General features: G+C 39.7%; 2 long non-coding RNA genes across 2 annotated transcripts; both read right to left on the reverse strand.

The window, feature by feature from the left end:
- Window positions 1–1,422: 1,422 nt before the first annotated feature.
- Window positions 1,423–4,666, reverse strand: LOC146389879 (uncharacterized). Its single transcript, XR_014798580.1, has 3 exons — window positions 4,593–4,666; window positions 3,022–3,095; window positions 1,423–1,938 (listed from the first exon to the last, which is right to left on the reverse strand). It is a non-coding gene; the product is annotated as an uncharacterized LOC146389879 (long non-coding RNA).
- Window positions 4,667–16,593: 11,927 nt separating this feature from the next.
- Window positions 16,594–18,331, reverse strand: LOC146389880 (uncharacterized). Its single transcript, XR_014798577.1, has 3 exons — window positions 17,813–18,331; window positions 16,804–17,389; window positions 16,594–16,717 (listed from the first exon to the last, which is right to left on the reverse strand). It is a non-coding gene; the product is annotated as an uncharacterized LOC146389880 (long non-coding RNA).
- Between the last annotated feature and the right edge of the window lie 8,690 nt (window positions 18,332–27,021).

Raw genomic sequence — 27,021 nt, forward strand, 5'->3', positions numbered from 1 at the left:
AAAACACACAGTATAATTCACAGCCTCGTTATAGTGAATAAATATTTATGCCATTTACACCATCAAACTTAGATAGCTAAGGATGAAGAACCTTTTGTTCTTTAAAGAACCATTTGTAATAGCTGAAGAACCATCCACAAAATAAAAAGGTTCTTTGACGTATGATGGTTCTTTAAAGAACCATGAAGACATCTGAAGAACCATTTAAGAACCATAATTTTTCTGAGTGCAGGGTTACGTAGGGGTAGACAGCTGCCTTGATTGGTTGGGGGTAAGGCAAGGAAGACAGGGCAAAAGAATTGCTGTGGAAGGATGCCAGAGATTGATAATGACTAAATCGATATTAGATATTAATGTGCTCATTTCGAACCACAAACTAATGTGAATCAAGTTAATCTGTTTTGACACATCTAAAAGTGCTGCAGCATCAAGATAGCCCCAAATAACCTGATGCTTTCTTGTAGGAGTGCCTGTAGCTCAGGAGGAAGAACAGGTTATCTACTAATTTGAAGGTTGTTGGTTTAATCCCTGTCTGATCCAATATACTGAACCCCAGTGCTCCCAGTGTCTTCATTGGAGTGTGAATGTTATTTAGAATGCTCTCTCCTAGATGTAGACGAAAAGTGTTTGGGTTGTGAAGCATATTTTATAAAGTGCTATATGTAGAATACCACTAAATAAAAATAACAAAACTCACTTTTTGCCTATTCTGTGTATTTATCAGCCCTGGATTAATAAGATGGTAGTTGCAGTCCAGTAAGACTGGAAACATTTTCCAGGATGGCACATTCATATATGACATCATCAACAGAGCGTTCCTCCAGGTGAGCTAGTAGAGTTTCTGTTCATGTCTTTAAAGATGTTGTTAAAAAGCTGTCATCTCACTAAGGACACAAATGAAGGAATTGCCTGGGAAAAATGAGAAACTATAGCTTCTTATAAAATTGACAAGTAATTTGAAATAGTTATCTATGAAAATTATGAAGTTACTAGTTTGCCAGTAGATGGCAGCAGACTTTAAATGACTTATGGCCATTTCAAGCTTCACTGACAAGATTAGTAGGAGGAGCTCTGGGCTGGTTCAGATTTTGAGATCCTGAGTCACGTGTTCGTGAGTTTGTCGTTTATCAGCCATTAACACTTCAGCTCTGCTTTTAATCTGAACTACTGAGTGTGACACTGAATGCTTCACAGGGACGTTAGAAATAAATAATAGGCAGATAAATACTTATCATTGATAAGATTGACTCCTATTATTATATGTTTGTGATGAATCACAACAGAAAAAAATATCCATGTAGTCCAATTGCATCTGTTCAAATTGCCTAATTTGATTTGACTAACAGTCAATATTCCTCTGAATTTTGAATGTGCAATCATAAAAAACACAAGAACTCACAATTAGAAACCTGATACCAGAGAGTTTTATTTAATTTTTGCTTTTAAAATTTAACAAAAGGAATCATTGTCGTGTCAGTGGCTGCTTTTGGTTTCTGGGTGACAAAGGAAACAAAGTCATTCTCAAACACATACATCCTCTACTCAATCATTTCTGTGCAGCCACTGAATGATGACTGAGTGTGGTTCTGGTTTAATGCATATTCTTTGTTATCTGCACTGATAATCAGTGAAGTGTGATGTTCCATTTGATACACTGGTGAAATACACAGAACCACACCAAAAAAATAGAGTGACAGCAAAAGTTTCTTAATCCTGAGGAGAAAATAAATTACTCCCAAGAGCAACAAACATAAATGAAATATTAAAAAAAAAAAACAGTCAAGTGACCATGAATAGGAAAAAAAAGGTAATATAATGTGGATGTCCTCTGGTCTGAGGTGCTGGGAGACCAGTTAGAGACCAGCAACTGGACATCAGTGGTTGGACCGGTGGACTACTTCAGTGAAGAGTAGACGATGTCTGGCTCTGGTTTAAAGTCTGAACACAAACACACAGTTCAAACAACAGGAAACATGATTACAAACTTTGTAGTTTAACCAAGACCTCCAATCTCCACCTCTCTGCATCACACACAGTCCCAGTTCAGACTTTACTGGGAACCAGCTCAGATCACAGAGCTTTTTGAAGTTCCCAAAAGTCAAACTGGAACCCAAAGACCTGAAACAAACTCTCACATTCACACTTACGGTCGGTTTGAAATCACAAATTAAAATAAACCCATGGATGTCTTTGGACTATGCAAGAGAACATGCACATCCACACATAAAAGCACATGGATTTTAACTTGTTACCTTTCTGCTGTTAGGAAATACTGCTAACCATCACAAAACTGCAACCCTGGGGGATAATCATTATTAGCTTATATAGAAACAGGACCAGGCTGCTGTCAGAATCTGCTTTTCCTGCTGTGCAAAATAGTTTTTACCTCTCAGATGTAACAGGCTGATGAGGTATTGTCACCCTGGCGGGCGGACAGTGTGGACACCTAATTTTGTGAATGTGATAATTTGAGCAGGGTGGCATATGAGCTTCAAATTGATACCATAGACACATCTACTGACACTCTTGGATCAGTTCAGATCTCAGTATCATTAACCTCAAGGTCAAGATCAGAGGTCAAGTTTTCTTCAGCTGTTGCTTGTAAATGCAACAACTAGAGGACAAGGTGACAGGATTTTGAAAGGGATACCACAGGTGTGACTATCAGGAGGCTTTTTTTGTTTGCAGTCAGTCAGTCAATCCAATTAGATTTACAAAATGTCTTTAAATCTTACAAGTTATGTAACATCAAACTCTTGACTGTTGCTTCAAGAGAAGGAGGACAGCACCTCTATCACTGATCTAACGTTTTTCTGTCCATGTCTCTTTTTATAGGAACAGGTTTTTTGTTTTTATATATTATGTGTTTACTTTTTTTTGAGATGAGAAGTGTGAGTGTGATATCCTTCACAAATCTGAGATCTGAACTTGAATCGTGTTGTGATTTGGTTAGCTTAGGTTAGGAGGATGCCTGGAAGCAGAGTGACCTTTATCCAAAGTTAAAGTAAAGAGCAGTTTTACCTGGGCCTTCTTTGTTCTGATAGTTCCTGGCTGGTAAGTGATGTCTTCAGTTCTCACTTCTGAATAGACTGCAGCTAAATACATAATAAAACACATTAGGTACAACTACTACATCTAACTTTATTTTATTATTATTTGTATTACAATGTTTTTAATCTTGCATCATGAAAACTTTAACTGACATCTCTTTAAACAAATCAGCACCTTTGTACAGTTTCTTTTTCTTTTTAACAGCTCTGCTGAGAAACACAGACTGACCACAAAGAACTGCTGAGAGTTTCTGAGAATAACAAGGTGGACGACCACAAAGCTGCCATCTCTTTCAATGCACATTGACTCTCTTCACCACAGAGCTCAAAGTAAACATGTCTCACAACACGACCACTGTTAAGTGCCTTGAGGCAACTGTTGTTGTGATTTGGCGCAATATAAATTAAATTGAATTGAAATGAATTGTTATCATCAATGAGTTGATGGTCTGTGTGCAGAGTTTAGAGAAATGCTTTTCCAAGTTATGTCTACATGATCCTTCCTGTGTTTAAAATGAGCAGCTCTGTGTTGAAACACCTGCAGCTGAAGTGTTTCTTTCTATCAGAAACAGGATGCTGGACGACTGCAGAGCTGTTAGCTTCAGTTAACCACAGACCACAAACACACAGTCCAGCTCACAGGGAACAACACTCAGTAAGTACAGTGTGAAACACACATGGTAACATTCGTCTAAGTTAGCCAATGTTTAATCAAAGGACACAGATTATAATAAAGGTGTGGACTTAATTGTTATGATTTTAGGCTTTTGATCAAAAATAGTTTTACTGTTACAATAATCTGCATTTCTACACTTCTGATCATCCCTCACTGCTTCATAATGTCCTCAAAATTCATCATATCACCAAAGTCATAAACAGTCTTCATGGACTAAATCTAATTCTACCTCCAGTCAAACACTCAGCAGCAGTCTTATATTGGGTCTGAGCAGAAATGTGCAGTTGTTTTATAACCTCTGCCTAAATGAAAGGGAAACAACAAGGGCAGATGCAGAATCACCAGACACCATTTGATAAAACTTGATTCAATGGTGTGATGACTTTGTCATAGAAAATAAATAAGTAAACCACACAAGTTATACTTCTACTCTTTATGTGTGAGCTGGTCTTCTAGTAAGGATTTTCTCATAAGTCTTAGATTAGAACAATAAACAGACTGAGCAGAAACTTGCAGAAGTGAAAAGAACAAGTGAAAAAAGCTGCTGTTCCTCTAATAATCACTTTCCTAAAGAAATTTATTACCCACAAAGTAATCAAGGAAGTTACCATAAGTATATTGAACTCCATCCTTACTATGATAAAAAAGAAGCTGAAACTTTCTGATGTTGATATACTTTGTGTTTAAGCTGCTGATTGGCTCTTTGAGAGCGTTGCAACCATCATGTTTGTTACTACAACTTTCAAGCAAAATATGCCTTACCTATTTATGAATGTCCTCACATTATAAAACACACCACACATCTACTCCCAAAACACACACAGACACAAAACACTAAAAACCGAGTGAAGGAAACACAACGATACCTCTACTTTGTATTTTGACAGCATGGTACATGACACGTGTGATGATGTCATCTTCTCCAGCTTGTTGATCTGCTGAAATTTTACAAAATGAAAAATATTTCAAACTAAATATCTAAACAGAGATTACATTTAATCAAGTCGTTACTGTGATCATAATGAATGTGAACTTTATTCTACTAAACAAACTCAGACATGAAAGATCAGGAAGTCTGAGTCTCACCTTCAGGTTTCCTGTGAACACATCGTCTCACCAGCAGAACCAGTAACACCAGTAGAACCACAACACAGACTGATACAACAAATGAAAACACAGAGAGAGGAGGAGGAGATAGTGATGGAGGAAGAATGATGGAGGTGGATCCAGGTGGAGGTGTGGTGTTGTGTTTGTCTAAAATAAAGCAAACACAGTCATTAAGTTGTCGTCACATTGTGAATGTTGAAACCTGCAGAAACACAGACAGGTGAGTGTGTCACCTGTGACAGTGAACCAGCTGGATGGAGACTCTCCATGACCGCTGATGTCACACTTGTAGAGGCCTTCATCAGACCTGGAAACATGCTGGATGGTCATGTGACCTGTAGGCTGCTTCCTGATGAGGGAGCCATCTTTATAGAAAGCAGCTGGGAGGTTGGAGGGAGTGGTCTTTGTTTTACAGAGCAGAGTGACGTCATCTCCCTCCATCACAGGGAGGACAGGACTCTGCAGGATCACTGATCCACCTCAACACAGAGACAAACTACAGCATTTCATCCATTTACACACAGCTTCATCAACACTAACTCCACACACTCAGCTTACCAGTGACTGTCAGGTTAACCATGTTACTGATGGGACCCTCTCTGGACTCACACCAGTAAACTCCACTGTCATGTGGTGCTGTTATACTGATGTTACAGGAAGACTTAGCAGATGTTCCCCATCCATCTCCACACTGAGTCCTCTGTCGTCTGCTTGTGTTTCTCCTCAGAGTCCATCCAGCAGAGCTGTCGTCCTCCTCACAGCTCAGAGACACAAAGTCATATTCAAAGAACTGAGAGCTGCTGGGACTCACAGTCAGTCGAGCTGTGGGGGTTAAAATTATAAACTGATGATCTGATCATGCTACATGCTGTAAGAAATGTTCAAGGAACATTTTTTAATACTTCATTTCACCAGTTTTATATGTGGGATCCATTCTCAGACATGAACCCAATCAGGTCATATCAGTGAGCATTTCTCAGGTTTAAACTGTGACAGAAGAAGGTTACTGACCTTGGTTTGTTGTGCAGCTCAGCAGTGAGATCAGAACTAAAGAGAAATGACACTCAGGTTGATTTGAGGTGAACATAAAGAACAACTCCACACAAACAGCTGACAAACACACAAACTCGTCTCTCTGATATATCTGCTCATTTTCTATTTGATGCCAAGTTTGAAGAAAAAAAAAAGTGTTTGAATGATGGAAGGTCCATCCACATCCATCCTCTTAAAGACTTCACCATGAGGGAGAATAAAAGTATTTGAGTGGCCAGTAGAAAACATTTATCACCAGCTGATAAATGGTTTAGTTAGGTTATTCTGTGCTTAGTTAATATTGTGTTTTGGGTTTTTTTTGTTTTTCCCCCTATTGTGTGTAAATGGTTTGGCCAAATCATTATAAAAGCTACCCTCGTGTGTCTTTGTAATCAGGTCACTTTGTTTTGTTTAAGTTTCTGGAAATTACTTTTCGTAGAGTTATATTTAGTTGACCTCTTTTATGGGCCTGCTAAGTATGTTTTTGAATTTTGGTAATTTTGCACTTTTTGAGGGTTACAATAAAGAAAACCTTTTGTGAAGATACTTGTTGCCTGTGTCCTCTATGCTTTGGCTGCTTGGTACCTCACAACTGGTGGCAGCAGTGGGACCTACCAGTTGAGGACACAGTTTTGTTTTGTTTTGTTTTGTTTTTTTATTTCTTTGAGGTTTTTTCACCCCCAGAAAAAAGGAAAATGCATCAGGGAGGAAAGGTGAAAAAGAAGAAAGGAGTAACTGTTCAGAAGGAAGCTGATGCTGAGGAGGAAATTGGAGTCTCTGAAACGGTGGAGAGCACTGAGGTTGAAGAAAGGGAGCCATCTCTGTCAGATCTGATGTCAATATTGCAAGCTCATATGGGTCAACAGGAGGCTCGGGAAGCAAGGCAAGAAGAGGTAACTGCACGACAAGAACAAAAATTCAAAGCATTGAAACATTAGTTTCAGCTTTTAGAGTTAGAGGTGCAGTCCCGGACATCACCAGTACCAGAGCTACAATTACCTACCACAGAGTCACCAGAGTCAAGGGAGCTACCTCACATTTCTAGTTCACCTCAAGCTCAAGCTGAATCCAGTCAGTCATTATCAGGTCAGTTTTCATTGCATGAAACCAGACTGGAAAAGTTGACTGATAGTGATGATATTGAGCATTTTTTGACTACATTTGAGCGCATTGCCTTAGCATATCGTTGGGAAAAAACAGACTGGGTTTTTCGATTAATGCCACTGCTAACGGACAAGGCAAGAGGGGCATACGTTCATATGGATATTGATGACTCTCTCAGCTATGACAAAGTTAAAGCTGCAATTTTGTCCAAGTATGATGTTAACCCTGAGACCTACAGGCAGCGATTCTGTTCACTGGAAGTCAGGCTTGACAAGAACCCTAAGGAGTTGTGTGCTCGACTTAAAGATCTGTACAGGAAATGGATTCAGCCAAAAGGTAAAACGAACCAAGAAATTGGTGAAATAATCATCCTTGAACAATATTTGAGAATGTTGTCCCCTGAGCTACAGGTTTGGATTCGAGAGCACAATCCGTCTTCTGCTGCGAAGGCAGCTGAGCTGGCAGAAGTATTTGTAGCTGCCAGGAGGAAAGGGCAACCTTGGACCTGTAATGCAAATAAAATGCCAAAGGAAGGCCCCAAATCAGCCCAGATGTATCATCAAAGGCCATTGTCAGCAGCTAAAACTCCAGTGGGTGAGAACCAGTTTGCTGGCAGACCATTAAAAAATTCAAAAAAGATCTTTTGTTACCTCTGTGGGTTAGAGGGCCACACAAAGCCAATGTGCCCAAAAACCTCAGCTAAGATGGTTCAAATGTGTTTCATGCCACGTCCACATGCTGAACATGGGCTCCAGTGTGACCAGACTGTTAAAATGATAAAAAAATGAAGCTAATGGAACAACTTCAAGAGCTTTACTTGATTCTGGTAGTTCTCGTACGTTGATACACAGAGATTTTGTGCCCCCCAATATTGTCCGTGTCAGTGATTCCATCCCCATTTGTGGTGTGCACGGAGATGAGAAGATATGCTCAACAACTGTACATTAAGGTGAATGGGCAGACTTACCTTCCAAATGTTGGGGTGGTTGAGAACTTTCCATATTCAGCTATTCTAGGATGAGATTTTCCAGTGCTTTTTGATTTGTTGGAGTCAGACCAGAATCGTCAATGCAATGTGACTGTTACTAGAGCCCGAGCTCAAATCTAGCGAAACCTCAGAGGTTTTCAGTGCCTTGCCATTTATTTATTTTTTTAATGAGGAATGGGACGCTGCACCTGGGAAGCCTCGGAAAAGTCGCAGACAGAGGAGACAGGAGAAGTTCCAGCATACTATAGTATACCCAGAAATGCATACTGACCCAGACTTGCCTTTGGGACTTCAAATTCCTGTCAATATAATAGAGTTGCAAAAAACTGATCCTAGTTTAGCTTTCTGTTTTCAGCGAGCGATAGACAAAGACAAAGTAGAGGAGGCAGGCATTAACAAAAGTGACTGTGTCTTGCAAAATGGCATACTTTACCATCAGGTGGGCTCACTTCTGAAGCTAGTGGTCCCCCAAGAAGTTAGAGAAACAGTGCTTAATTTGGGACAGTCTATTCCCGGTGCTGGCCACCTTGGTAAGCACAAAACCACAGCTCGCATTAAACAACATTTTTTTCTGGCCTGGCCTCCACAGAGATGTAGCCTACTTCTGTAAGAGCTGTCCTCAGTGCCAAATGACATCCTCCAAAGTCCCTTCCAAAGCTCCACTCCAAACTGCCTATTATTGGTACCCAATTTGAGCGCCTCGGAATGGATTTTGTTGGACCCGTTAAGAAGAGTAAGTCAGGGAATCGCTATATGCTTGTAATCACTGATTTCTGGAAATCAGTGATTAAAAAGATAGTCAGTTCAGACCTGCAGTTGGTCCTCATGGTGTTTTGAACTTGAATTCAGCCTGATTTGTTTTTCATGTCTTCTCCTCCATCATCAGTTATCAGGAGAGCAGATAGTCAAAGTACAAGAATTCAAACAAACACAGAGATTCTACTTACAGAGCAGACACAGCACAGATGTTTCCTTCATCGTCCTTCTCACTCATTTGAGCTTTTTTTCATTTCTGTCACTGACACCAAGTAAAGCCCGCCCTCTTCCTCTGAGTCTGTGGTTTCTTGTTATTGGTACAAGACATATTGAATACACCACAGGGGTGAGGGACCCACTTTTTTTTGTAATGTAAAGAAACAGGTGTAGAGAAACATTATTTAACTTTGTTTCTGTAAAAAACTTTCAAAATGCCTGTCTATTTTTCCTTTGAACAAAAGTTTTTATTTTAGACCTGTTATATGTACAGAATGTCACTACCCAGCTCTAAGGATGTGACAAGGAAGTGGGAGACCACACAGACTTTATAGGCTGTAAGATGTTTTAAGGAAATAAAGTGAAGAAAGACAAACACAACCTTCATGCCTCGTCAGCTGGGGGTTCTGGAGAGCTTGTCCAGCACCTCCCCATGTCCGCTGATAGCTCTGGGGAGTCCGTTCAGCCACCACCAGCAGCTTCCAAGCTTTTGTCTGCGGCTGCCACGCCACCATCTGGTCCTGCCTTGTATGGTCCTGCAGCCAAACCACATCCACGTCTGGCATGACTGCATCTGGGGCCTGTCAAGACAGCCCGTCCACAGAAACCCACCGAACTACCCGAGAGGTCACATTAACACTGCCAGCCAAGCCACCTGACGGTCTTCGTACCCACCCATGTCGCCGCCAGCCGCTAACCAAGCAGTCCAAGTGTGACCAGTCATTCCATTGCCACTGCCTCTTTCCACGTAGTCACCCTCCTGATCTCCTGCATCAGCACTAGGGATGGGAACCGGTATCCGGTGCCAATATGGCATTATGGTTCTGATATAAAGGGTACACAGCAAATTCAAAAGTGTTAAATGTTTTGGTGTTAGTAGTCTTCTTGCAAAAGTAGAGTTAATTTTACTCTAAGTAGAGTCACATTCTTTTAATGTAACTCTGAGGTGTAAAATGATAGTAGTTAAAATTGAGTGTTAAAAATGAGTGTTTCTATTTCAAATCTGGAGGTGTTACAATGGAAACATTAACTCTTGACCTCTTAACTCTGAACTCCTACAGGGGCTATGACACCAATAGAGTAAATTCACAGACTCCGCCCCCAGCACCATAGACTCCAATCGAAGCTGAAGTGAAGCCGTTTCAGAACATTTTGCTCTACATATTTGAGTTGTTTGCCATGCTTGGTAAGTCATTTTTTCAAAGATTGTTTCAATTATTATTATTAGCTTTTACTTCTGTGGCTCTTTGGAGTTGAGACAAAGCTGTGTGAAAGGCATTAGCCATGTTGCTCGGTGATAGCATAATATTCTGTTTTAGCTAGCTGAAAGGTATTGTTTGCAGGCAAATACCACAGCCTTGAAAAAAAGGTTGCATGTGAATTTTCAGTCAAACCTTTGTTTTAGGTGTATTTGACCAATGTCTAAAATGTGAAATGTTGGTATAATGGTGCTACTTGAAGCCTGAAAACGATCTCCCATAAAAAAAAAAAAACGAGCAAACAGCAGTAGCAGACGTCCTGACTGGGTTCTACGTTAGCATTTAGATCCCTCCAGAGTTTTGTGCACACGGTTTAGGTAAAAATGAAAAAGGTTGAGGTTTTACATTTAGTCCAGTATTACCTGTTGCCAATCTCCACATAGGATACGCTTGTGAAGATGGAATATGGGGGAGAGCAGAAGTGCGTTGAAGTTCCACAAAGTGATGAATGAAGGACATGCATATTGTATTGTATTGTATTGTAATAAGTGATGAGAATGCTGTTATTTGCATTTACCAGCTCACCTATGTCGGACCTTTTGATAAACAAAATTCTAATGAAAGTGAGAACATGTACACTGTTACATCTTTCAGAAAATGTTTTGAAATTGTGGTGCACAGTTCAGAATAAATGTTTTTCAAAAACCATTGCGTCTTTTTAGTAAATGTTTATTTCCAAAATAAATTTCTAGAAGTTCAGAACAGTAAAATTCCCGCTTTTTAGAATTAATTAGAAGATAACTCTTACGTAGTTAAACTAAAATACTCTTTTGAGAGTTAATATATAAACTCTTAACACCAAGTATTAAATTATCAACTCCAGACAGATTTGGTGTTTAACACTAAATCAGAGTTAACGTACCAACTCTCCAAAAAGAGTTAAATTAACACTCTCTGGTGTGGACCCATATAGACACTTTAATAGTGTTGAAATCAAATCCGACAGTGTTAATTTGGACATGCTGGATTTGCTGTGTAGTAACCAGACCGAAAAGCAGCGCACATTATGGTGCTTTTTTGTCCCTAAGACGTCATACACTTTGGATTCTAGCCAATCATTTTACCTTTCCAAGGATAGTAGGCAAGGAAAGGCAAGGAAAATGTATTTATATAGCACAATTCAACAAGAAGGTGATTCAAAGTGCTTTACGGAGACATTTAAAAAATTAAAAAGCATGACTTAAAATTTATTAAAAAAACAGTAGATAAAATCAGAACAGTAGATAAAATCAGTAGTTAAATGTAAGTTTTGTAATTTAAGCTTAAAAGTGTGTATTTGGTGTTTTATTCAAATGCAGCTGAGAATAGGTGGGTCTTCAACCTGGATTTAAATAAACTGAGTGTTTCAGCTGATCTGAGGCTTTCTGGGAGTTTGTTCCAGATATATGGAGCATAAAAGCTGAATGCAGCTTCTCTGTGTCTGGTTCTGACTCTGGGAACTGATAGAAAACCAGATCTAGATGACCTGAGGGATCTGGAAGGTTCATACTGGGTCAGGAGGTCACTGATGTATTTTGGTCCTGAACCATTCAGAGCTTTATAGACCAGCATCAGAACTTTAAAGTCTATCCTCTGACTGACAGGCAGCCAGTGTAAAGACCTCAGAGCTGGACTGGACTAGTTTTTCCAGGTCCCATTGAGACATCAGATCTTTTATCCTTGATATATTCTTGAGGTGATAGTAAGCTGATTTTGCTCTTTTCTTAATGTGTTTTTTCTAAGTTTAGGTCTGCATCCATCACTACACCCAAATTTCTCTCCTGGTTTGTGGTTTTTAGGTGTATAGATTGAAGTTCTCTGGTGACCTGTAATCGTTTTTCTTTGGCACCAAAGACTATTACTTGAGTTTTGTTTTTGTTTAGCTGGAGAAAATTGTGGCACAACCAGTCATTAATTTCCTCAATGCATTTACCAAGAGCCTGTACAGGGCCTCGGTCTCCTGGTGACATTGTGATATATATTTGTGTGTCATCTGCATAGCTATGATAGTTTATTTTGTTGTTCTTTATAATCTGTGCCAGTGGGAGCATGTAAATGTTAAACAGAAGGCGTCCCAAGATGGAACCTTGGGGAACTCCACATGTGATACTTGTCTGCTCAGATGTGAAGTTACCTATTGATACAAAGTATTTCCTGTTTTCTAAGTATGTTTTGAACCAGTTTAGTACAGTTCCTGAAATACCTGCCCAGTTCTCCAGTCGTTTGAGTAATATGTTGTGGTCAACTGTATCAAATGCTGTACTGAGATCCAGTAAAATTAAGACTGACATTTTTCCACTGTTTGTATTCAGACATATGTCATTAAACACTTTGGTCAGAGCGGTTTCAGTGCTGTGGTTCTGTCTAAAACCTGACTGGAAGGCATCATATAAGTTATTCTGTGTTAAGAAGTAATTGAGCTGTTGAGAAACTGCTTTTTCAATGATCTTACTTAAAAATGGGAGATTTGAGATCGGCCTGTAGTTGTTCATTTGTGTCTTGTCAAGATTGTCCTTTTTCAGTATAGGTTTAACCCTTTAAGACCTACCATAGAACCAAGTAAGCCAGAGCTTATCTTTATATTTTTACATGCTGTAGTGCCATTTTTGGGAGCATTTCAAGTTGCTATACATCAATACAACCATTATAGCCCAAATTGTAATAATATGTATGCAGGAAGTCCATAGAAACCTCATACATCAAAACAAACTATTTCCAGCAGTACAATTTGACTTCAAAGCATCCCAGAAACTATACAGAAAAGCATAAAGTCAAATATGACTTTTAAAAACACCAGTGTAGGCTTATAAGGCCCTGAAGGTAAAATACAAAATTTTTCGCCAAAATTATGTCACTTCCAGATTTAGGCAGGAAATGGCCGACATACGATAGTTTGCGCTAATGTCTATTCAAACCTAGGAAGTTTTGCGAACAGCTGATCGGATCGACAAAGTGTTTTTCTGGAATATTATGTTTTTGTTGCTGCAAGTGTTTTTTATGCAGTTTTTCTAAAGCTTTATGTGGAAGGAAACCGTGACCTAGGACAAGCTGATGGCATAAGATGTAAGTATAACTCCTTACGTGGTTGCAGTTCTACGGAGATTTAAAAATAGTTACGCAAAATGGAGCGTGCCCGCTCCGACCGGTTTTAAAGGGTTAATAGTAAAGTTTTGTTTTGCGTGGCTGCATTTGGGACCTCTATCTCACTTCATACTGCCTAAGCCAGACTGTGACACATCCTTCCACATGGTTATGGCCAGTAGAGGGAAATATTTGTACATGTGCAGTTCCTGATACAGTGACAGTTTTATGTTTAACTATGCATAAAGATTGACTTGGTGAAACAGACTGTGGAGACGGTGTAATACTTCTGATATATAAACAATGGAAGAATTTTTTTTCTAAAAAAAAAAACTTAATTAAACTAACACTAATGATGATAAAATAACACATATCTTTCTTTTATTTCATGATACCCTACTAGTCATTCCATTTGATTTTTCTTCAGCATGTAGGTAAAATGTAACCTAAACCTACACATTGGCTACATTGGTTTTATGGTCTAAATAGTGCATTTTAAAATGTTTAACTGCTGTTATAAAGCAGCTCTGCTGTAACCTGTTTCACCAAAAGGTTGCAGCACATTTCAAAATGGGGAATCATGTCTGTTTCAAACTTGTCTGAGGTGCTGACTCTGTGCTGGTTCAGGAAATCCACTCTGGGTCACATGTTCATAAGTTTGTTACTTATCAGTAAACACTCAGCTGTCTGAGTCAGCTGGGTCTACATGTTTTTTTTTTGTTTGTTTGTTTGTTTTGTTTTTTTGTTCCAGTACAGCTGAAAAACCTTCATAATTTTCTGAAGTCCTACCTAACATGTAAAAATTACTTTAGTTTATATTAATTGCAATCAATATATAAATACAATAGGGAGATGTAAGGATTCATATCTATGAAGATGCTACAGTTTTGTTTCTCTCATCTGCCTAAAATTAAAATAAAAAATACACCTATTTTCTATGTGACTGAGGAAATAGAGACCTCAAACTTATTCACACACCCTCAGTACTAACCCCTTCTTTACTGGTTGCATTCACTGAATCTTGCTGCTGTTCCAGTTTAATGCTTATTCTTAATTTTATCCAGTGAAATGACCCGTGTATTTGTTAGCCACAACTAAACTGGGATAAGTCCAATTTTCCATATGAGGTCTCAGTAAAACCCACAGAACCACACGAAGAAAACAAATTAGAAAAAAGTTTTATTAATCTAACATAGAAAACAGATCACTACTATGAGAGCAACAGAAACCATTATATTATTATTGGTGATTTTAAGTCCACGTTTAAAACTCTGCTCAGAATACATCCAATTTGAAATGGCGAAATAATTGGAAAAAGAAGATATAGGTAACATGTGGATGTCCTCTGGTTTGAGGTACTGCGGGGACCAGTTAGAGACCAGCAGCTGGACATCAGTGGTTGGACTGGTGGACTACTTCTGCTGGACTGGTAGTAAAGAGTAGATGACATCTGGCTCTGGTTTAAAGTCTGAACACAAACAGAAACAGTACAAACAGGAAACATTGTTACAAGCTTTGCAGTTAAATCAAGACCTCCAATCACCACCTTTCTGCATCACACAGTCCCACTTCAGACGTTACCGGGAACCAGCTCATTTACGACTGCTTTATAAAAGGTTGAAGCAATTCACAAAGGTCAAACCTGAATCCCACAGATCTGTAGCACTTAGCTTATGAACAGCATTAAATGACATTAAATGACAAAAGCCATATAATTCCACCTTTTCTGTCTCTCTTTCTCTTTGCTCTGTTCACTGGCTGATTGAGTGGTGTCACTTCAGACTTGTAAACCAACCAACTCAATTTTTTTTAAAAACTAGAAAACTGTTTCCTTTCGGGGAGATGGGCAGTTTGATATCGTGAACTTGGGTCAAGATTAGCTTACATTAACATAAAGACTGAAATCAGACACAAGTAGCTCACTTGGCTGCATCCAATGTTAAAAAAAGGAGTAGCTGTACCTCTGGTCCTGTGTGTTGTGATCGTTACTTGTTCATAATTGATGGGTTGTGTTCTCACTGTTGAGTAGATTACAGTTGAATCACTCTCTGCACAATGAAACAAACAGAAATGATTGCATGTACAATGATGACAGTATTGTGTTATTATTACACTATAGCTGCGGCAGTACGGTTTTATTTCGGGTTAGGCAGAAATGAAATGATAGCTTTTATACACAGATGTGGGTTTTCACAGTTGTTTTTCCCCCTTTCTTACCACCTCTGCTGAAAAACATGTTGCCAGAAAGTAGTGAGAATAGAAGTCAGACGACCAGAAAGCTGCCATTTTCTTTTAATGCAGACTGAGACGCATAACCACAGAGCACAAAGCAAACTTGTTCTAACAACATGAACACTTCTGTTAGCCAAACCAGGACACACTGTGGTGACAGGTCTCATCACTCTCAGTCTACAGTTAACTGGTGTCAACAAAAGGAAGTCATTTCTGTGGTTTCTCATACAGAAAGAAGTAAAAATACTTCATTGTATCAATGAATGATTAACTGTGAAGAGTCTGTTTCTTTAGACATCGTGGTGATAGTGAAGTCTACCTGATACGAACTAAATAATAGTCAACTCTGCTGAGAGATTTAATGCTCAATTATGGCTCTGCCAAAAGTCACAAAACCTGTAGATCTGCAACAGTTGAACTAAACAGGTCTGAGATATTTTATTCTTCCTAAAACACATTTGTGTATATATGTATATATGCAGCTGGATAGTGTACTGTTAACACAACTCGCCTTTGAAGTTTCAGACTCCCGACCAGGGTGTCTGTTTCCAGTAAGGTTCCCTATGATAGTTCCCCCCATGCTAACCGAACCAACCTGAGGTATGAACAAGAGACAGATAACAGAAGCCATACCAGCTTGGGCGTCACCCGCATTAAAAAGAGCTGCGTCAGGTGTTGAGAAACCAGGACACATTGATGAGAGGTTGGCTACTGTAATAGGAAGGCACAGGACAAGGGATGAGAAGAGGCCACTGTTCAATGCTACAACATAAGTAACTTGAGTGGAAGGTGTAACGTGAAGAGCATGTGGGAAATGTGGACTCTTGGATACCCAACATCTACACTAATGGTAAAACAGCTAGCGTCTCACAGTATTACGGGTACTGTTTTAAATCGGCTGTTTTTCACTATTTGATGTGTTGTTGCTCTACATGATGTTGTCTGTGACATTATTCTCTGAATCTTTGTTTTAATCTTTTAGATTAAATTTAAATTTTTAGATAAAAATGTAATGTGAAAAACATTTCCCATATTTATATATTCTAACCATTGTGTATTTAAGACATGTAGTGATAATAAATGCTTCCGTTAAAGCACATATTTAATATCTCACCTTCGGGTTTCTTGTGAACATATCGTCTCACCAGCAGAACCAGTAACACCAGTAGAACCACAACACAGACTGATCCAACACATGACAACACAGAGAGAACCGCAGGAGAGGTGGTGTGTTTGTCTAAAACAAAGCAAACACAGTCATTAAGTTGTCGTCACATTGTGAATGTTGAAACCTGCAGAAACACAGACAGGTGAGTGTGTCACCTGTGACAGTGATCCAGCTGGATGGAGACTCTCCATGACCGCTGATGTCACACTTGTAGAGGCCTTCATCAGACCTGGAAACATGCTGGATGGTCATGTGACCTGTAGGCTGCTTCCTGATGAGGGAGCCATCTTTATAGAAAGCAGCTGGGAGGTTGGAGGGAGTGGTCTTTGTTTTACAGAGCAGAGTGACGTCATCTCCCTCCATCACAGGGAGGACAGGACTCTGCAGGATCACTGATCCACCTCAACACAGAGACAAACTACAGCATTTCATCCATTTACACACAGCTTCATCAACACTAACTCCACACACTCAGCTTACCAGTGACTGTCAGGTTAACCATGTTACTGATGGGACCCTCTCTGGACTCACACCAGTAAACTCCACTGTCCAATGGGAATACAACAATGTTACAGGTAGGAGCAGCTGATGTTCCCCACCCATCTCCACACTGAGTCCTCTGTTGTTTGCTTGTGTTTCTCCTCAGAGTCCATCCAGCAGAGCTGTCGTCCTCCTCACAGGTCAGATACACAGATTGATCTTCAAAGAACTGAAAGCTGCTGGGACTCACAGTCAGACGAGCTGTGAGGGTTAAATTTAAAAACTGATGATTAGTTATACTTCTGTGAGAACAATGGCATAATTATTCCCTCACTGCACTGTGCAATAACCCAAACTGTGTATAGAAAACAATTTTTATTTGTATATTTAGTTTTTGTTTACACCGGATTGCATATTTGTACAATTTATATATTTTCTTCAGTTAATACTGTTCATATGTATACAGTGATGCAGAACTGTGCATCCCCCTCCCCCTACATGTTTACACTGAATAGGAGATGCTCAATATCTGATTGTACATCTGTATAGTGACAATAAAGGCATTCTGTTCTATTCTATTTCATCAGTTTTAGATGTGAGCTCCACTGTGAATATATGAACCCAAACAGGTCATATCATTGAGCATTTCTCAGGTTTAAACTGTGACAGAAGAAGGTTACTGACCTTGGTTTGTTGTGCAGCTCAGCAGTGAGATCAGAACTAAAGAGAAATGACACTCAGGTTGATTTCAGGTGAACATAAAGAACAACAAACAGCTGACAAACTCGTCTCTCTGTGATATATCTGCTCATTTTCAAATTAACGCTCGAAACATGTTTAAAAAGAGAAAGGACTGAAAACAATGTTTAACAAACAAAAAAAGGAACATTTGGTAGGAGAACATCCATCTTCTCGACTAAATTTGGATCTTTGGGTCTACAGAGCCCAACTGTTGCTCGCTTACCATGACATTGGACCAGTAACATCTGAAATGTTACTGGTCCAATGCAGTGTTAACACATAAAACAAATCCCTGTTAAGTGAACATGTTTTAACATTTTACATCAAATTTAAAATCTGACACAGAGATTCTACTTACAGAGCAGACACAGCACAGATGTTTCCTTCATCGTCCTTCTCACTCATTTGAGCTTTTTTTCATTTCTGTCACTGACACCAAGTAAAGCCCGCCCTCTTCCTCTGAGCACCAGCTTTCTATTGGTTCAAGACATAGTGAGTGGTCAGTGTGTGTGTGTGTGTAGCCAGCACAGGCCCAAACTGCTGTACAATAAATACATTAAGAACTATAGCATAAAGGGAACCATTAAAAAATAAAACAAATAATACATACAAATTAAAACAGCCCTGTATTAAAAAAAACAAGATATTACAACACAGAATCAGCAAAAACTACAAAAATAAAAATAAACTAAAACCAACATCTCATACGTTGTCAAAGGCCAGGGTAAAGAGATTGGTTTTCAGAAGTGATTTAAAAACAGGCAGAGAAGAGGCCTGCCTAATCTCTAAAGGGAAATCATTCCACAGCTTTGGAGCTGCTACAGCAAAAGCACAATCTCCTCTAAGTTTACGCTCAGTCTTGGGTACATTCAGGAAAAGCTGATCAGCTGACCTGAGATACCTGGTGTATAAGGCTGCAAATAAAATAATTTAAAAATGAATCCTAAAAGAAATGGGTAGCCAGTGAAGTGAAGCTAAAACACGGAAAATGTGTTCAAACTTTCGAGTTCCATTTAAAAGACGAGCTGCAGCATTTTGCACCCTCTGTAGATGAGTACCTGTTACGGCCCTAGCAGGGCCTCCTCCTGTAGGTGCCTGTGTGGGCGTGTCCCACAACCTCTTCTGCCTGAGGTGCCACCTTTCCCTTTTGTGCAGCTGACTCTCATCAGTAATTAAAAGTATTTAAGCCCAGGGAAAGGTGAGCTCTGGGCCAAATTGTCATTAGTGTGTTTGCAGCTAGTGAGCTGCTCTCTTTTTGACTTACTGAAGACGAAAGGGGACAGAGCCTTTCAGTCTATGGTGCCCTGTGTGAGTACAAGAAAACAATTATTAGATTATTAGATTACAATGTGTTAAATTTACTTAGATAAGAGGGTCCAGCAGTAGATCAGAGGAATAGGGAAGGATTTGTCTGTGTTTCAGTTTGGCTTAGCTGTAGCCTGAGAGTGTGTGTAATTGTTTAGAGAGAAAGGAATTCATGGACACTGGGGGTCTGCCTGTCATAAAAGGAGACGGGAAGCTACAGGTGGGGATTGCTGATGCTAATGCTTGTACCTTTAATAAAAACTCATAATTGTTATAAACTTAGAAGTAGGTTTGCAGGAGACTCTCCACCTTAAATGTAAATGTAAGACAACAAGAGGCCAATGGCCCAGTGGATGCAGAGTGGGGGTCTCAGTGTTTGTAATATGTTAACTCTGTTTTCTATGTTGTGTAGCTTTTATGACTGGCAGGAAGTCACGTATACAGAGACACACACAGTGCTTTAACTGTTACGCACTCGCACACTCACTCACGTGCACTCACATACACACAGGTACGCGCACACACAGGCACTCACGTGCTTGTGCATACACACAGAAACACAGAGTTTGCAGCACACCATGGGGGTTTTATGATGGGGTCGCTTCTACAAAACTGTGTTTTACAGACAAAAGAGTGAAGATTTGCAGAGGGACACCGGCCTTCCCTTCTAGAAGATGCTTAAATGAAGATGAATAAAGGTTTTGTGAAAATGACTACTGAATCCGGTGCCGTCTCTGGATGCCTCGAGGAATAAAAAAAGAACCGGGGTGAAACTGACTTCGTAACACCTGATGGCTCTGCTTTACACGTCTATGATCGCCGAACTCTTCTAAACCTTCAGCCACTAAAACTCCAAACACTTGATTTGGAATGCAAGCCACTTCCTCCACTTTTGGCAGACATACCTTAGACTGTACTTTTTTAGGAGGTTGAGATGTTTCAATGTTTCATCTGAAATGATGACTCTTTTTTTTTATAAAAGTTTTATTGAATCTGTTTTAACTTTCTGTATCATTGCCTGGTATGGTAATATGTCCCTGAATAATAAGATCAGACTCAGCAACCTGGTTAAAGTGGCTGGTCAGATTTCAGGGAGGTCTCAGGTCCAGCTTGTGGACTTTTATAACAGGCAGGTGCTGAGGAAGGTGACCTCTGTCCTGTTGTGTTCAGATCATCCTCTCTTTAATGATTTTCAACTGCTTCCATCAGGTCGTCATTATAAAGTGCCTGCAGTGAAGACAAAGAGACACAGATTGTCTTTTGTACCTACTGCTATTATCATAGTTAATAACACTAAACCATAAGTGTTGTTGCCATTGCACATTGCACTTTTTTGATGATAAAATCTAGGTTGTTTTCTCAGGCTTATATTACATTATATTATATATATATATTTTTTTGTGTGTATGTGGTGTTGGTTGTCTGGTTGTTTGTTTGTATGAACACACTGCAAATCAATTTCCTGTTAGGGACAAAGTTACCGTTGACCATTGACCACTGGCCTTCATCACTTACCGTTTACCCTTCCTTGCAGGAAGCGCTCTAGAAGACGACGTGGCATCCTGGTACGCATCAAGTCTTACCTGAAATCATGGAGTGAAGAAACCTCGTACTCTTACAGATGTGCTACCATCTTTTTGTCCTCTCTGGGACCAGTCCAGTTACAGATTCAGCTGCCATTGCTGGATCTGGTCCAGACTTTTACTGGTAAAAGTCTTCCTTGCCCTTATTGAGGCTTTTAATCTCACTCAGGGGGTGAGCGCTCCAACTCACGAAAAAGGTCATACAATCAATCTGGTGCTGTCATATGGTCTGGATGTTTGTATTACACAAATAAAGGACTGTGGGATATCGGATCATTTCCCAGATATGTTTAAGGTCACAGCGTGTAACGTGGAGTTAGAAAGTGAGGGACCTGTGCATCACATGCGCATGATAAAACTCAGAGACTGCTGCTCGCTTTTCCTCCGCCTTTACTAACTCGGTCCTCTATGATGCCAACCCCGGTACGGAACTATCAGTTGATGAGCTAGCTAACCTTTTTAACTCAACATGCTCCAGCATCCTTGACTCTCTTACTCCACTAAGGTCTAAATGCACCAAATCTTCACGTCAGCCTTGGCTGTATGAAACCACCTGTGCTCTCAGACGCAAATGTTGACGTGCAGAGAGAAAATGGAAAAAAGACAAACTCTAGGTGTCTTGGGGCATCCTGCATGACTGCTAAACAAAATATCCGAAAACTGTTAAAGCTGCAAAATTTGCTTTCCTATCCAATGTAATTTCTACCAACAGTCACAAGCCCCAAGTTTTTTTTTATTATTATTTTTAATGCAGTGATTAACCCCTGGGCCACTGTTCCTGGTGAGGCTTCCTTTGCACTTTGTGAAAACTTTTTGAATCACTCCATCACTTCATTCAATAGACCTAGATACACCTTCTAAATGCTCAGCTGTTGACTGCCGCCTTTGACACAGTTGATCACGACAGTCTTTTATCGAGACTTGAACACGTTGTTGGTCTAAACGGAACAGTTTTATCTTGGTTTAAATCATATTTATCAGACTCTACTCCTCTTCCTCTGCCCATATGTGTTGTGGTGTGCCACAGTGGTCTGTTTTGGGTCCAACTCTGTTCTCCCTGTACATGCTGCCTTTGTGATCTATTTTTAGGAAATACAACACCCCCTTTCATTGTTATGATGATTACATTTATTTCCCCTTGAAACTGGATGTCTCTGTCCCACTGCAGCCTTTGCTTAACTGAAATGAAAATAAGACTGAAGTTAAGGTTTTTGGAACTCATGCCCCTTTGAACAAGTTAACTGATACCCTCGGTCCTCTTGCTTCTTTCTCACACTGTAAGGAATCTCGGAGTGATTTTAGATAGCTCTTTTAAATTAGAGAAGGGTCTTCAACACTCATCTCTCCATCGCTTGCAGTTAGTCCAAAATGCTGCTGCACGTCTTTTAACAGGTGTTAGATTGTATGAACACATCCCTCCAGTTTTAGCAAATTTACACTGTCTCCTTGTAAAGTATCATATTGATCTTAAGATTCTTTTACTTACGTTTTAAGTTTCAAATAATATGGCGCCCTGTTATTTAAACAAACTCCTCAACATGTATGACCCAAAAGAGCACTTAGATCATCTAACCAGATGCTCTTAGCACAACCGAGGTCTCGATTGACGCATAGAGGAGATCAGGCCTTCACAGTAGCAGCACCCAGAGTCTGGAATATTCTGCCAGAGGATATTCGTACTTCAGAGTCTATTCAGTATTTTAAATGGTGTCTTAAAATTCACTCTTTTTACTTTGTTGTTAATTCGTTGTCTTCTTATTTATCTATCTGTTTATAATTTATCTATATTTGTTTCCATATTGTTTTCTCTTGTTCCTAACGGATTTTGAAGCACTTTGGTTAACTTTGTTGTCTTTAAATGTGCTATGCAAATACATTTTGAATTGAATTGAATGTGCATTTTTTTCTTTAGAGGGAGAGCCGTCAGTATAGGGAGCAGATACAAAGAAAAGGGGAAGGGGTGTAGAACTGAGCCCGGTGGGCCACCACACAAGATAGGAGCAGAGGACAACACATGGTAACAGAGACTGACACAAAAAGTTCACCCTGCCATTTAAGACCTGAACCACTCCAGTCCTGTTCCCCTAATGCCCACCCAGTTTTCCAAATGAGAGAGTAAAATGGCATGAGCCACTGTATCAAACGCAGCTGAAACACAGGAATCAAACCAGGGACGCTGCTGTTATGGAGCTGAACTGGAACCATTCAGACACTGAGGCCCTCTGAACACATTTTAATTACAGCTGTGCAGAGACACACTGATGACTGACTGGAACTCTATGATTCACATTTTACATTAACACCATCCTCACACATGGTTTATATGTGGCCACTAGAGGGAGATGTTAGACTTTACATACTAACACTAACATGCTCAGCATGTTCTGCTCGTAATATAATGGTAGTGTTTTAAATAATTTTAAATAAAGATGAGTAAGACTGTGCCTGTTCTTCCTGATCATGCTTTAATTCCTTGAATGTAAAATGAAGAACAGCAATTCCAGAACACAGTGAACATCCTTTGCTTAGAAAGCAAAGGATGTTCCAGAAAGAAATGTACCAGAAATGCACATCCACATGTGCTATCATCCTTTTGCTGTATTTCCTAGTACAGCCTCAGGACTGTGGAGGAGATACACCTTGCTGGTGACCTCATCAACATCTTGAATGTTGTTTCTCCAGGTGAGCTAGTAGTTTCTGTTTATGTCTCTGAAGATGCTGTTAGACTGCTGTCACCTCACTCCTGTTTCTGTCTCTTTTCTACTGGAGGACACAGCTGTGTTCCCTGTAATCTTTAGAAATCATAGGGTGCATTTAAAGCAGCTGAAAAAGCATCTCATAAATAGCCTATAACCTTGTTTAAATGACCTGTGAGTGTTCTGCTTCTGTTCTTGGAGGTCAAATCAACATGTACAGTGTTAAATATACATGGACCTATTAAAATCTAAAATGTATGTACTCTTTCATTTCTAACATGCTGCCAGATTTGAACTATCAAAGATGTACACATAATTCAACAATCACTTGAAGTGCTGCTTTTTATTAAAGCTTCAAACTGTGAAGTGCCTGATAAGGTTGATCTGTGTCATGTCAGTGCAGGTTTCTCAGAAGAAGTGTGTTCAGGTTGTGGTGCGAGCATGGGGCTCAGCCTCCTCTATTCATGCCTTCTCCTTTTGAGTTAGACACCAGGACCTGCTTAGTTTTCTGTGCTGGAGGCATGAGCTGAAAAACTGCACAATAACACAGTGGAAATAAATACTGAGGACTGTTGATCTTGCACTGCTGCGTGCATCAGGTCCATTGTCACAAAGGTGTGTTCACCATCTCCAGACCTACAAGCCAAGTATCGGCAGAGGTCTCTGTACTAGGGTTCAGATCTGCACATCTGACGATAAATGTGCCATTCTGACACTGACAACATGAAAAAGTATGCTTTCAGTATGGAGATAAATATGTGTCAAAAAGGTTGATGATGATCAACAAGCAAAGATTGTTCCACTGTTCTTCACACTATGACTTGAATGCAGCTGAAATTTGTGGATCTGTGTGAAAGTGCAACGTTAAATTTGTCTCAAAACATCACGTGGGCCTGCAACGTAATCTCTGTGTATCAGGCGATGTACCACATGTATTTATGGTTTTGTGACCTTTATATTATTACAAATTTGTAATATATATTTGTATATATTTTCCACCCTGAGCTGTTTGCTGTTTGCTGAGTACATACAGTTTTCGTGATTATTGTTTTTATTTTATAATTATTGGGCCACTGCTATGTTTGATTTATTTGAAAGTGGGCTGTTTTATTATTTGATTAATTTTCCACAAGCTCTGAACTCAAATAGACAAAATGATTTTCATTTCAAAGTCAGCCTGCACGTGCCAGTGTAGTTTTTTTCTCCTCTTCAAAGCATTCATAAAAAGTACAGACAGGTTTTCTTCTTATTAAGACATCTTATTATTCTTGTATTAAACATATGTATAGGAGCCGATTAAGCTCACTGGGACGAGCAGGTTACTGTATGAGAGCAGCTGGCCCGGGTTTGAATACGTCTTGTGGCCTTTTGCCATGTCTTCCCCTCTCTCTCTCTCTCTCTCTCTCCCTCCACTTTCCACTTTCCTCACAACAAGAAGGTCCTTGGTTAAATCCATTCATCTCTGACAACAGATTAAAAGCGTTCTGTGTGGTGTGAAAGGACCATGATAATCCAGATGTTTGTAAGAATCTTAAGTGGTTTCTTTTGAGGTTATCAGTAAAAGTCAGAGTTCAGAGATGAATGATGGAACTACAACCCATCTGTCTAGAGAGCTTGTGGATGCATCTTCATTGGAAGAGAAAGAATAGTATGCAGTTATTCGGTCAAACTGGATAACTGCATTTAAAGTCTGACTGGAACAAACCTGTCAGATATGGCCACTAGAGGGAGGTGTTTTAGTTTAGAAGCAGATAAGCAGGTCATCACTGATGCTTCCACAGTTTATTCCAGAGCACAAGGAACACATCTAACATGTACAGTGAACAGTAGGACCACAACATTTCTTTTTTCAAAACAACATTGTAAAAATGACTTTTACTTTGAAACCCTACTTTGAAAAAGGCCTAGGCACATACGGACCAGAGCTGTGATGAAATTCCCTGAGAGGAAATTCCCAGACTGTTGTTATGAATTGGGATTATATAAGAAGTGACTTTAAGCACGCGTGGTTAGCCTGAAATCTATCCATCCATCCCCTTTGGCTTATCAAGGTCATGCATGAACTGGAGGCTATCGTAGCTCCCACAGTGCGAGAGAGGTGGGGGTACACTCAGGATATGTTCCCACTCTGCCAACACAGCAATAAAGATAACCGTTTACACTTAAATTCACACCTATGGGCAATATTGAATCATCAATTATGGTAATCGCACTAACTGCATGTCTTTGGACTGACTGTTGGAGGAAGTCGGAGTACATGGACAGAACCCACACAGAAATGGTTAGAACATGCAAACTGTACACAGAGAGACCCTGGCAAGATGGTGGCTTTAAGCTGGGACTGTTTGTTTTGGGGTTTTATTACTAATTGTTTGTTTTATGCATTAAAAAAAAAAAAGATTGGTGTATCAATTCTGGAAAACCAAACCACTACATATTTTTCCCATCTGATACTTTGGTGAAAGTATCACAGTAACAAAGTCAGACTAAAAGTGCATTTATTAATGATGCAAACAAACTAAACCACTACCAGCATTACAAAAGCAGGGTGACCTTATTGTAAGCATTAAACATATTAGCATACTTTTATTATCATTGCTGAATTTAGATACCTATATCAATTAAGATTATATGATTTTTGAAGTATGTGAGTCTAAATAAGCCAAAGAAACACATAAAATACACAGAAAGTCTTTTGAACATGTGGATGTCCTTTGGTCTGAGGTGCTGGGGGACCAGTTAGAGACCAGCAGCTGGATGTCAGTGGTTGGACTGGTGGACTACTTCAGTGAAGAGTAGACGACGTCTGGCTCTGGTTTAAAGTCTGAACACAAACACACACAGTTCAAACAACAGGAAACATGATTACAAGCTTTGTAGTTCAATCAAGACCTCCAATCTCCACCTCTCTGCATCACACACAGTCCCAGTTCAGACTTTACTGGGAACCAGTTCAGACACAAATCAGAGCACTGTGAAATTAGCAAGTCAAACAGGAACCCAAAGAGCTGAAATTAACTCATACATGTATACCTAGGGTCAGTTTGAAATCACAAACAAAAATAAACCCGTCATGTACTGGACTGTGGGAGAGAACCTGCACATCCACAGGGAGAACATGTAAACTCCAGACATTAAGGCCTGAGCCTGGATTTGAACTCAGGACGTTTTTGCTGTTAGGAAACAGTGCTAACCATCACAAAACTGTGCAACCCTGAGCACAATCATTGTTAGCTTATAGTAGAAATGGGACCTGGCGGCCCTCAGAATCTGCTCTTTCTGCTGTGCAAAATGCCCCTTAAAAGCTGATGAGGCATTGTCATCAACCCGGCTGGCATGCTGACGGACAGCATGGACACCTGCATTGATGAATATGACAACTTGAGATCTAGGGGACAGAGTTTTAAAATGATACCAAGCTCATCTACTAAAAATCTCCGACAAGTTCAAATCTCAGTATCATTGACCTCAAGGTCAGAAGTCAAGTTTTCTGAAAATCTGTAAATGCAATAAATTGAGCTCAATGTGACAAAGGATAATGAAAGTGATACCACAGGTGTGTCTATCA

Source organism: Perissodus microlepis, chromosome 3, assembly GCF_051167445.1.
Source record: "Perissodus microlepis isolate ML-2025 ecotype Zambia chromosome 3, ASM5116744v1, whole genome shotgun sequence".
NCBI lineage: Eukaryota > Metazoa > Chordata > Actinopteri > Cichliformes > Cichlidae > Perissodus > Perissodus microlepis.